This window comes from Heterocephalus glaber, unplaced genomic scaffold (genome assembly GCF_053883595.1).
Source record: "Heterocephalus glaber isolate CG9 unplaced genomic scaffold, H.glaber_assembly_v1.0 deba00000122, whole genome shotgun sequence".
Taxonomy (NCBI): Eukaryota; Metazoa; Chordata; class Mammalia; order Rodentia; family Bathyergidae; genus Heterocephalus; species Heterocephalus glaber.
The window spans coordinates 36198183-36211906 of NW_028258138.1; the positions used below are offsets into that span (position 1 = coordinate 36198183).

The following is a 13724-nucleotide window of genomic DNA, read 5'->3' on the forward strand; positions in this document are numbered from 1 at the left end:
CTGAATAGAAAAATAAAATCATTTAAAAAAGAGAGCCAGAGAGCTACCTTGATCCCTCTGTGTACCTCTATGCCCTCCACTCCAACCCCAATAAAAGCATTATTTTATATACACAATGGCTAGCAAAGATTAAAAAAAATGCAAACCTTCCAAAGATGACAGATGCTTAGCTTAAAGAAGCTGATGACTGATTCAGGTGCTATCATCCCTATAGGAGTCCACTTGTGTGGGCACAGCACCAGTTCAGGCCCCAGCTTTGTGGACCAGAGGCTGATACCAGGGACCCTGAGCATGTGACAAGGCAGACAGGCTATGACCTCATTGCATCTTCCAGCATCTTCTCTATCCAGTATTGCTTCTGCTCCTTTATTGCCTGACCAAACCAACCCATGGCTTCTCTTGGTCGCTGGGGATTTTCTGCAAACACGAGGCAAAACCAGCCAGGTTCCTTGAACGTGTAAGATTTGCCATGGGATAATATCAGCTTGTGATACAGGAAGTGACAGTGGAGGACTAGTTCTTCTTCAAATGTACATGGTTCCAGTAATTTCTTCAAGTTTATCCAGATATAAGCCCACAGAGACTGTTAAAGGGTGATCTTGAACTCATACTGCTCCTCCAACTCATGCAGCCTCTTGGTGGCATACATATAAGCCTCCTGGACCCAGGAGTGATTGGTGGGCAGGTACACTCTGTTGATCCACTCCCTGTCCCCAAGCAGGTGATGCAGCTTGTACTGGATGATGCCAGAGACACTGTGGAGGTAGCCAAAGGGGCTCATAGCAGAGACCAAGTCATCATTGTGGGTATACAGAACAGCAAAGTGGAAGCCAGTGATGCCAAAATCCTTACTGTCCCAGATCATATGGGTCCTGTTGGGGTCAGGCAAACTTTCTAAGCTCAGAACACTGTGGATATGATGGTTTCGTCAAACACAGACAGCATGTATGTTTCATCTACGATCACATGTAGTTCATTTCTTTTGGCAAATTTCAGGTATTCTTTCAATGAATCCTTCAGGTTGACATCGCCCAGAGGATTCTGAGGGTTGGCTAGCAAGCTGCCTTTGACCTTTTTACTCTTAGTCTTAGCTTCAAGCAGCCCTTGCTCTAGTTTGCCCACCATGATCTGGAAAGGCTGGGTATTTATATTAGTGATCTCACTGTCCACGTGGATGGGAATCACCTCAATTTGTGCATGTATCTGGGCGCTAAAAAGGAAGCCACTATGGAAGGGAGTGGAGACCAGAATTCCATCCCCTGGGTCACTCAGAACCATGGCCAGTGCAGAGAAGATAGCACAGCAGCTATTTAGAAAAACCACATTTCTCAGATTGAGGCAGCTTGGTGATGCAGAGTAGTAGGTCAGGAACTTGGCCACTCTTGCCTGGAGGAACATATGTCCTCTCCAGTCAGAATACTGCAGCAAGGGCTCCTCCATGTAGTTCATGTCATTATGACACAACTTTTCAGTCATCAGATCAACACACAGCCTGTTCTCACTGATGCCAAGGTTAAGGAATCCCAAGGAGTTCAGGACAGTGTGGTATTTGTCTCCTTGGTAGGCCTCATAGTCCTGGAAGTTGGAGTAGTAAAATGTAGAGATCTTAACCCCCTGGTTGGACAGGATACGGCTAAAAAGCGTAGCTTCAGGATCACTCTGCTGAGCACCTGGCTGGTTATGCTGCATAACTGATGGGGCCTGGCTCATATTCTGGGTATCTGTACCTGCCTGGGAAGGCTTGCTGGAACCCTGGTTGCTATGATGCTCAGCTCTTCAGCCTAGAAACCTTATGGGTGCTGAAGCCATCCTTAGTGCTTAGGGCTTGGAGACCTGCTCTTCCTCCATTCACTAAGCTTGCATCTTAACTAATTTATATTCTTAAATGTTTATTGTTAAATAGTTACTTTCAATATACTTAAATTTTTGAATCTTTCTCCCAATACGAGTTTTTCAAAAACTAACTCAAAAATTACTTTTCTTTGGTTACCCTTCTAGGTTTTAAAATTAAATATAAGTCATTTAAATGCTACCACTTAAAGGAGTAGCTATCCTCTTTGCAGATCAGATGGATTTCAAACCAACACTGATTAAGAGAGACAAAGAAGGACACTGCATACTTGTAAAGGGACCAATCCAAGAGAAAGAGATGACAATCATAAATATCTATGAATCAAACACTAATGCACCCAACTATATAAAAAAATACTAATGGACATGAAAAGTCATATAAGCACTAATACAATAATAGTGGGGGACCTCAATACCCCACTATCACAAATAGATAGCTCACTTAGACAAAAAATTAGTAATGAAATACTAGAACTCAGTCAAACTCTTGAACAAATTAACTTAGCAGAAGTTTATAGTGATCCTCCCCACAAAATCAGAATACACATTGTTTTCAGCTGCACACAGGTCATTCTCCAAAATAGACCACATATGAGCTCATAGAACATGTTTAAGTAAGTGCAAAGGAATTGACGTTATCCCCTGTATATTATCAGACCATAGTGTGATGAAATTAGAGATCAATAGCAAAAAAATCCACAAAAATTTCATAAACACATGGAAATTGAACCACACACTTCTGAATAACCAATGGGTCACAGAGGAAATTAAAAAAGAAATCAGACAGTTCCCTCAATTAAATGACAATAACAATATAACATATCAGAATCTATGGAACACAATGAAAGCAGTCTTATGAGGGAAATTCATAGCAGTGAATATGCATATTAGGTAAATACAGTGAGCCCAATTAAACAATCTGATGCTGAACCTCAAGCTTCTAGAAAAAGAAAAGCAGGACAAACCCAAAGGTCACACAAGTGAGGAAATAATACAGATCAGAGCAGAAATCAATGCAATGGATACTAAGAGAGAGATACAAAAAAATCAATGAAGCCAGGAGTTGGTTCTTCGAAAGAATAAACAAAATGGACAAACCCTTGGCCAACCTTATCAGAAAAAGGAAAGAAAAGGCCCAAATCCATGCAATTAGGAATGAAAAGGGTGAAAGTTCAATGGACCCAGTAGAAATCCAGAGGATCATCAGCATCTACTTCAAGAACCTATACACCAATAAGATGGAAAACACAGACAGATTCCTAGATACATATGAATTACCAAAGTTGAACGAAGAAGACCTAAATAGTCTAAACAACCCAATATCAACCAATAAAATTGAAAACGTAATAAAAAACTTATTAACTAAGGAAAGCCGGGCCCTAATGGCTTCACTGCTGAATTCTACAAGACATTTAGAAAGGAACTGCTACCACTTCTGTTTAAAATCTCCAATGAAATTAAATGGGAAGCAATATTTCCAAATTCATTCCTGAAAGCAAGCATCACCTTGATCCGCAAAACAGAGAAAGACCCAACCAAAAAAGAGAACTATAGGCTACTCTCGCTAATGAATATAGATGCAAAAATTTTTAATAAGATAGTGGAAAATAGAAAGCAGAAGATTATCAAGAAGATCATAATACCCTGACCAAGTGGGACTCATCACAGGGATGCAGGGATGGCTCAGCATATGCAAATCAATAAATCCAATACACTATATCAATAGAGCCAAGGACAAAAACCATATGATCATCTCAATAGATGTAGAAAAGGCATTTGACAAAATCCAACATGCATTTATGATAAAAACCCTACAAAAATCGGAATAGAATGTCTCTACCTCAATCTGATAAAAGCCATCTATGAAAAACCAACAGCCAATATCACACTGAACAGTCAAAAATTGAAATCCTGCACACTAAAATCGGGAGCAAGACAAGGATGTCACTATCACCACTCCTCTTCAATATAGTTTTGGAAGCATTATCCACTGAAGTTAGACAAGAGAAAGAAATCAAAAGAATAAAGATAGGAAATGAAGAAGTGAAATTGTCATTATTTGCAGATGACATAATACTCTATATAGAAGACCCCAAGAACTCCACCAAAAGTCTTCTAGACTTAATAACCAAATTCAGTAGTGTAGCTGGATAAAAGGTCAACAGACAAAAGTCAATAGCTTTTTTCTATATGAACAACAGATTCACTGAGACAGAAATAGGGCAAACAATTCCTTTCACAATAGCATCCAAAAAACTGAAATACCTAGGAATCAACCTAACAAAGGAAATCAAAGACCTCTTCTCTGAAAACTATAGCACTCTGAAAAGAGAGATTGAAGATGATATCAGAAAATAGAAAGACATCCCCTACTCCTGGGTACAAAGGATCAATATAGGGAAATTCACCATACTTCCAAAACTGCTATATAGATTCAAAGCAATCCCAATTGATATCCCAGCAGCTTACTTCATGGACCTTGACAAAACAATCCAAAAATTCATTTGGAACAAGAAGAGACCCTGAATAGCAAAAGCAATTCTAGGTAACAGAGACATGGCAGGGGGTATCACAATCCCCAACTTGCAGCTAAACTATAAAGCTACTGTGATAAAAACAGCATTGTACTGGCAAAGAAGCAGACCTGAGGACCAGTGGAACAGATTAGAAGATGCAGAAACAACTCCACACACACTCAGCAGTCTCATCTTCGACAAAGGAGCCAAACACCCTCATTGGAGGAAAGATATCCTGTTTAATAAATGGTGCTGGGAAAATTGGGTTTCAACTTGCCAAAGATTAAAACTAGACCTATATCTCTCACCATGCAATAAACTAAAATAGAAATGGATTAAAGATCTAAATATTAAAATAGAAATGCTGAACCAGTTGGAACAGAGGTTAGGTAGAACTATTGAAGACATCGGTGTGGGAAATGATTTTCTGAACGGAAACTTAGCTGCCCATGAACTAGCACAAACAATCAACAAGTGGGATCTCTTCTTATTAAAAAGCTTCTGCACTGCAAAAGAAACCACCAGCAGTGTGAAGAGACAACCCACAATGTGGGAAAAAATCTTCACCTGCTGGTCCTCAGACAAAGTTCTACTATCTAGAATCTCTAAAGAACTTTAAAAAATCAGACCTCCCAAATTTAAAGACCCAATCCAAGAATGGGTATCTGAAATGAACAAATATTTCTAATACAAAGAAGTAGAAATAGCAAATAAATACATGAAAAAATGTTCAACAGTACTGGTCATTCGAGAGATGCAAATGAAAACAATGCTGAGATTCCACCTCACTCCAGAAAGAATGGCTGCTATCATGAAATCAACCAATAACAAATGCTGGCAAGGATGTGGGGAAAGAGAAACCCTGCTCCACTGCTGGTGGGAGTGTAGACTGGTGCAACTACTGTGGAAATCAGTATGGAGATACCTCAAAGTACTAGGACTGAAAGTCGCATTTGACCCAGCCATTCTCCTGCTGGGTTTCTTCCCCAAAGAATTAAAATATTCAAACCACAGTGATATACGTGCACCCATGTTCATAGCAGCACAATTTGTAATTGCTAAAACTTGGAAGCAGCCCAATTGCCCATCAACTGCAGACTAGATAAAGAAAATTTTTTTTAAAATCATGTGGAATACTACTCAGCCATAAAAAATGAGAAATTAGAGACATTTATAACTAAATGGATGCACATTGAGGGGATGGTCTTAAGTGAAATAATTAGGACACAGATGTGTAAATACTGAATAGTTTCTCTAGTGTGAGAAATTGAAAGTGTAAATAAGGACTAAAAAGTATAATAAATAAAGTGAAATAGGAAGAAAAAGGGCAAAGGTGAAGGGCAAGTGGGAAGGGTGGGGGAACAGAAAGAAGGGTATGGAATTAATATGAGAAAATGAAAAAATGGAACCAAAGTCTCTGTAAATAGGGAGAGATGGAGGGTTTGAAGGGCAGGCAAGCGGGGGGGGGGGGGGAAGCAAAAGAACTTTCTTTCAATGTAAAGCATTTAATCTGAAGTTCAAAGTTTTAATGTTATTTTCTTTCTCTTCATCCTTCTCCCCATGTTGGTATTCCAATGTCATATAGATGTGTCTGTTCTTTTAACAGCATTTTTCCAAACTTATATTGTCTGAGATAAACACATAGTTGTGTCTAATTCTCATTTCTCCTTACCCTCTTACACATTCAAGCACCGAGATACCCTCATTTTCCTCTTATCAATGTTTTTACCTTCCTCTCTCCCTCTTCCAGCACACACCTTGCAGAATCATGTTACCTTTAAATTCTGCAAACTACCACTCTGAGTTGTTTCTGTGCACTATCCTTGGTAGTACATGAAAATACAATCACTTTCTCCTCAGTTCATAGCAGCACTAGAAACATGCTAGTGGTTCTCCAGAGCAATTTATTGCCACTCTGGTGCATTTGTGTCCCATACAGCAATGTCCATTCTCATAGCCTGGTTATTTGGGGGAAATCCTGGGAGCATGCTATTGCTTAGAATTCCAGAGAGGAAAAAAGCACAGGTATTTTCTTCTCCTGACTCTCCAGGCACTTTGGCAGGTTATCTAATTTCTCTGTGGATTTCGTTCCTAGATTGGTGCAGAAAGTTCATGCCTGGCTCACAGCCATTTTTACCAGGATCTTTGCCACTTTTTATGTCAATCCTTTCAGGACACAAATCTTGCAAGCCTTTTATAAGGTTGTGTGTATGTGTTTGTGCTATTTGGTTGTTTCTTTGTTTCTTTTTTTGGTACCAGGGATTGAACTAATTACCTTGCCTCTGCGAAGCAAGCGTTGTGCTACTGAGCTAAATCCCTGGCCCTTTGTTTATTTATTTGACCATCTTCCTGTCTGTATATTCATGTATTTGTGTTTATAGCAGAAGTTGTAATAGAAATTAGAAGTGAAACTGACTTTGCCAATCTGCTTCTTCCCAAATTTTTATTTATTACATATACTATACCTGGATCACAACCAGATTTGTTTATTTAAATAAAACAAAATGAAATTAACATTTTCTCCTGTTTCCACCTGGCAGTAAGATTCAGGAATATTTGAATAAGTGACACACATCACTTTACCTGTGCTAGATTGACCTTAGAAAATTTTTAAAAGCATTGATGTCCCTTTAATACACATATAAAGAGATTTTAATTGTCCACATAAATATCTGTGAACAATATGAATTCTGTCATGACAATTTGATTTTGGATTAGGATGAATCATTGTATATATCTTTTTACCTATGCTTATCTGTATCTCTGTTTTTTTGTCTACTAATGTATTGCAATCACTCTATATGTATGCCAATGCATTGTGGGAAGAACTATTTTGTATTTGCCTTTGCACATATACATACGTATATACCAGGTATAGAACAGTGACACTGAAAATATGTATAGATGATATCTTCTGTAATGTTAACTTCATTGTTGGAATTTGGAAATATTAATGAAATTAATGTATAAGAAATCACAATAATAATTTTATAATTGGTAACATAACAGTGTCTGAGGTTCTATAATAGTGCCACAGATATTGAGCTCTTTTTTTGTAAATTGAAAATTAAAATTCTGTTCATTTATGAATACAATATGTTTCAATATATGATGGGGCTGGGGATTCAGCTCAGTGGTTCTGGCGCCTGCCTCTCAAGCACAAGGTCCCGAGTTCGATCCCCGGTACCAAAACAAAAAAAATTATATCATATATAATCTAATTTAATTAGAAAAATAAAGATTACATTAAAAATATGTTTCAATATATGTCTATTGTGAAATCTCTAAATCCAGCTAATTAGCATATTCCTGAATTTTCAGTTTTATTCTTTGTATTGAAGATAAATTATACCCTAACCAAAATTAAGTACACATTATTAATTAGAGTCACCGTGCTATAAAATAAATCCCCAGAACATTTCACTCTTGCAGCTGAAACTTTGTTTTATTGGTCGATATCTCCGTAGCTCTCCTCCAGCATCTTTGGAAACAATCACTTTCCAATCGTCTATGAAAATGACTATTGTACATATAAGTGAGATCATTCCATATCTATATTTCTGTGCTTAGTTTATTTCACTTAATATAACATCCTCCATTTTTTTCATGCTATAGCTAATAACAAGGTATCGTTTTTTAAAAACTGAGTAGGATTCCATTTTATATATGTACATAAAGTTTGTTCCCGTACCTTAGTATAAATAATGCTGCAAGGAAACTAGAATACAGAGATCTCTTCAATGCACTGATTATATATCCCTTGGATAAATACCTAGAAATATGATTAATGAATCCATATGGTAGCTCGATTTTCAATGTTTGGGAATGTCCAAACTATTTTTCATGATGTTTGAATTAATTTAATTCTCTCTAACAGGGAATAAAAGGATTCTCTTTCCCCAAAATCCTTGCCAACACCACTTACCTTCACTTTTTAATAAGTGCCATTCTAACAGGAATAAGAAGATATCATATTATGATTTTAACATGTATTTCCTTGATAGTGATATCCATTAGTTTTTGCATATACAGTAGTCCCTTCTTACTCAGGATAAGTTTTAAAACACCAGTGAATGCCTTAATCCAAAGAGAATAGAAGTAAATCCTTTAATTTATGTTTTTTTCCCATTTACTAAACATTTATCATACACTGGCACAAAAACTTTTGCATTTTTGAGGCTTTATAGTAAAACTAGCATTAATTTGTTTTTCTTTTTTTGCAGTTTGAGAGACTGCATATTATCCTTACTATAGATATTAGCAATTTTTGAATATGATTGTTAAATTAAAAGGTGTAAGTTCTTAATAAGGTCAAACAATCATATTACACTTTTTTTAAAAAACAAAAAGCACCTTATAGCTACTCCATGGCATAACCATATTGCCAAAGTAAAGTAATATAGTAATTATTTCAACAAAAACACTCTAGTGCAATAAAAGTCAATCTGATAAGAGATCTGGATATTAAGTGTCTAATGGATAGGTAGCCTATACAATCTATATGATCTGAAAAATGAATAATTCACAATACAGACAAAATGGGAAAGCTTAAATCAGACAAAATTTCTTTATGTTACTGGGAACTGCATATAATTTACAATTAACATTTTTTTAGAATTTTCTGTTTCATATTTTGAGACCTCTGTTGACAGTGGATAACTAAAGTCAAAAAGAGTAAAATCCTTAATAAGGGATATTACTATACATTGTGGCTGTTGTGTTTTTAAAGAAATATTTGTTCAGATTCATTGTCTACTTTTTAAATCAGTTGTTATCTTGTTCCTGAATTGAATTTCTTATAGAATTTCTTTAGTAACCTCTAATTAAATGTATGTTTTACTGACATTTTCTCCAACACCTAGGTTTTCTTTCTAAACTATTTCTTCTATTATGCAACGATATCACAGTCTTTATTTAATCACTTCAGTACCACATTACCACTTGAATTTTTACTGTCTTGGCCATAGGTGCTCATGAGAGCAGGTTCTCACTTCTGTTACTAAACAATTTTTTGGAGCCAACTTGAAATGATTGTATACCACTCTCCTCCATGGAAAAATTTTAAAATATTTCTCTAAATGCATGTTTTTATTTCTCTGTTTAATCTGTTTTTTGTCAATCACAAATATAATAGTAAAAGTCTGTAGACCACCTCGAAAAAGTTTTGAAGTAGCAGTGAATGTTCCAATGAAGACTTCCAATAAAAAATGCATAGAGTATACAGAGTTCTTCTTAAATATTTTACTTTATCTACAACCATGATATATCTCAAAGTTCTAAAATTTAAACACAAAGAATGAGTAAACAAATATGTCAGTGGTATTTTTTGTCTTTTCAAAAAATAACTTATCCTGCACTGCATTACATAGAATACTGACATCATTCACCTCCTTACTGCAAAGCCATACATTAATTGGAATGCAGTATTTCCTCTAACAGTGTGAGCCATGAAAATGTAATGTATGTATAGCAGCAATAAGAAAGACATGAATGTCAAAGTCCTGTAGAGACTATTATAAAGGAAAAGAAAACCCAAAGAAATGAGCTTTCAAATTTTAGAGTTCTTTTCTTACTAACGTATCATTTAGTCATGTCCAACAAGTCAATCTAGATCCTGCACAAAGACTAACAAAAATTGGATTTATAAAGAACTTAAAATGTTATTGAGATCTATGGATGCTATTATAGCTCATCTGTTTCTTTTTAATAACGATGATATAACCCTCATTAGAATGATGAGTGAAATTTCATTCATGGTCCATTCATACAGTTATAACTTATACTTGGCTATTTAACAAAGATATATAGGATTTTTATATTTCTGAACAACAGATCAAAAGCAAAGGTGTTTCAATTGTTCTTTTCAAGAAGTTCTCTCCTAAGCCAATGAAAACACATTATAACCTGAACCAGTACTGCCTGATATTTGAGAGTAATGTTAACACATCATACTAGTAATATGAATACTTTCATAGGGTAGTCTCAGTTGAAACTTTCAGAAAAATACAAGAAAAATGAAAATGAAAAACATGCAGATAACATGCAGGAAATGAAAAATGTACAGAAATATGTGACAAATAAAAGATAAATAATTTTCATAAAGTTTTTTGTTTATCACTATTCTAAGAGCTTTAAACATAATCTCTTATAAAACCTTTTACCTACATCATGCTACCAGCCACATTTACAGTATCTCTCTGGTGTTAATTAGTAGTGTCAAGACTTGGTATCAAGTAAGTTGGTGCCAAATCCAGTGCTGTAAACTATCACATCAAATGTTTAAGTCATATTTCAAGATTTTACATAAAATAAAAAGATAACATAACTGGACAGTTATCAATACAGATGTTTCATATATAAAAAGTTCATGATTTGTTTTGTAAAGATTCATCAATACATGCGTATTGAAACAAGTATATATTTCTTTACTTATAATGTAATTATATTTGCTTTAAAGAGTAAGACCACAACATTTATGACACTGTAATTTGCATTATTATGCCAGACCAATGATACATTTTATGTATCTTTAAAGTGTATTGATTTCTGAGTCATTTAATATCGCAAAGTAACACTGATGTATTCAAAAGTACTGCTATAGCAGAAGGAAATATTATAAATTTCTTTCTCATGGAACTCTATTCATAATAATACAGTTTTCCTTTTACTCACCTAAAGCATTGATCCTAATTTTATTTATCTCCAGGCTCGCCTAGCCCAACATTAGCAGTACAAAGTGTGTAACCAAAATATCATATCCTTCAGGAAGTTTGGTTAAAAGAAACAGGATAAATGGTTAAAATGATCTCTGGATTTTATTTTTATTCATTAAACATTGTCCTCTTTCTTTCTGAACTTCATATTTCTTTCCAACTTCATATTTCTTCAACAATACCAATAACAATAACAACAACAAAACTCAGGTCTTTGCTGTATGCATAATTTCTTTTTTACTTTTATACAGTGTTTTCCTTCGTAAGTATATTTCTTCCAAACTATGAAACTGTAAAATACTTCTTTAACAATTTGCACTTGTTGCAGCAAAATAAATCCCTACTGGAATGAATAATGTGAAATTTCTGCACCTTAAGACATGAAAAAGAAGATTCTAAACTTCATGAAATGTCAGGTCTGTGTATAATTTATATTAAACATTAACATTTAGATTTTAGTCTAATATATTTGGTGGAACTTTACATGTTATTTCAAGAACTGGGAAGCTCCAGAAAGACAGAGTGGGTCACAGTATCTTTTCTGAATAACTAGAATGTGTCAAGAATTTTTTTCCTACTTGATCAGCCTAGTCTCTATGTGATGATAGTGGCACTCTTGATTAAAAAAAAAAAGATTGTCTACCCCTTGTTAGACATTATAACACACTTCCAAATTGCAAAAGCAGGGAATAAGATTTCAATTGTGTTCTGTATCAGGAATAATTATTTGTGATACACTAATGTTGATTTATAAATTTATGTGCATTCATTAATTTAGAATATGTAAATAACATCAAAAAGAAAATTCAAAAGTCAGTGTAAAAATAAGTTCATCAGTAAGCTATTTCCATCAGAATACATGCTCAGAATAAACACAAAATAAATAACAATATTTTGTTTTCATCTAAAAGAATTTTCATTCAGAGAGTTACTATTAATTATTATGTAAGTGAAAATATTGTTTTCACATGTACAAGGAGATAATTCTTAGAAAATTACCATGGATACCAATAATTTTAAGCTAATTTTTCCAGAAAAGGGGAAATGTTCAGTTTTATGCACTTTTGGAGATGATTGAGATTTTGAAATACCTGGAGGAAAGTTCAGCAAAGTAACGGCTTAAATATAGTGGTACTGGGTTTAATGAACTTAATTTGTTTTAAAATTTTAGAAAACATGGCCATACTTGTGTTTTTGTGGAAAAGATGGATGTGGTTGTGTTTGATAACTGAGTTTGAAAACAAAGAAAATTTTGCCTAATTCTTCTTCTGTTAGGAAACCAAATTGTTTCCATACAAAAATGTGCATGAACTGAGGTATCACTATGTATGTGGTTTTCTGTGAAATTTTTGTTAATAGTTTTAATTTGGGAAAAATTTATAAGTAAATTATTTATCTTTAAAACTGAATATTACATGGGAAATTCCTCTGGTTTGCAGCCATGTGCCTAATTTACTGGACAGCAACTCATATATTGATGGAAAGATGGTACACACATCAATAACATTCTGAAATGAAAGCAAGGACAAACTTCAAAGAACAAAAGCCTACATTTTAAGAAAGACAAAATATAATGCATTAAAACCTATAAAAATAAGGGTATGCATTACCTGCTAAAGTTTTCTCCAAAACTGCTCTGGTCAACAAAGATAACTTAGTCAAGATGAAAAATTTTTTGTAATGAACAAAGGATTATACAAGGATATGGAAAGAAATGCACTTATGAGTTTAGCTAAATAACTTTTTTTAATAAAGAAAAAGGAGAGAAGAAAAATGATAAAGATAAAATATTTCATATTGTAGAAAAACACAAAAATACTTGCTAGTTAATCTCAAAGTATTATCAGGAGCAATAGAGGAGCAATTTAAGCAAACATTATAGTAAATTTGATGAGAAATTCTATAGAAGTGATATCAGATTCACAACAAAATGAATGATAAAATCATATGGAATCCATCCCATTGCTCCTGGCCCAGAGGAAGGGGTTTCTGGGCCACTACCCATCCTTCTGCTCCTGGCCCAGAGGAAGGGGCTTCTGAGTCAGTATCCCACTGCTCCCAGCTCAGAGGACGTGAGCCGCACAGGTGCCAACAGCAACCCCCCCCCATTGAAATGAGCACATAAACGAGTGTCAAAACCAGACTTCCAGATCACCTACAGCCACCCCAAAAGTAAATGAGATGGAACACTCTGGTACTCAACCACCTGGACCCACTGAAATGGCAACAAAAGTGAGTCTGGAAAAAAACAAAATCAGAAATAATTTCTCAGATAACAGCAGAGATTGTGCTCTTAGTGCAAGACATGATTAAACAATCTAGAGAGGAGATTAGGAATATGATGGAATCCCAACATAGGAAACAAATGAAATCCATAAAACATATGCAAATGTATTTCCAAGATGTCAAAAACTCCATTGAAAGTCTACACAGCAGAATGAGCCAATGTGAGGACAGAATTACAGATATAGAAGATAAGTTTGCAATTAGTGGCCAGGCAAAGAAAAATTGTTTCAAAATTGTAAGGGAACATGAGTAATCAATGCAGCAGCTACTAGACGATGCAAAGAAGAATAACATAAGACTGGAGTCAAGGAAGAAACAGGAGAGAGTGCAGATGACATAAAAAAACTGTTCACAGAAG

General features: G+C 34.9%; 1 pseudogene; it reads right to left on the minus strand.

The window, feature by feature from the left end:
* Nucleotides 1-310: 310 nt before the first annotated feature.
* On the minus strand, nucleotides 311-1710 carry LOC101715927 (putative inactive 1-aminocyclopropane-1-carboxylate synthase-like protein 2 pseudogene; annotated as a pseudogene).
* Nucleotides 1711-13724: the final 12014 nt, after the last annotated feature.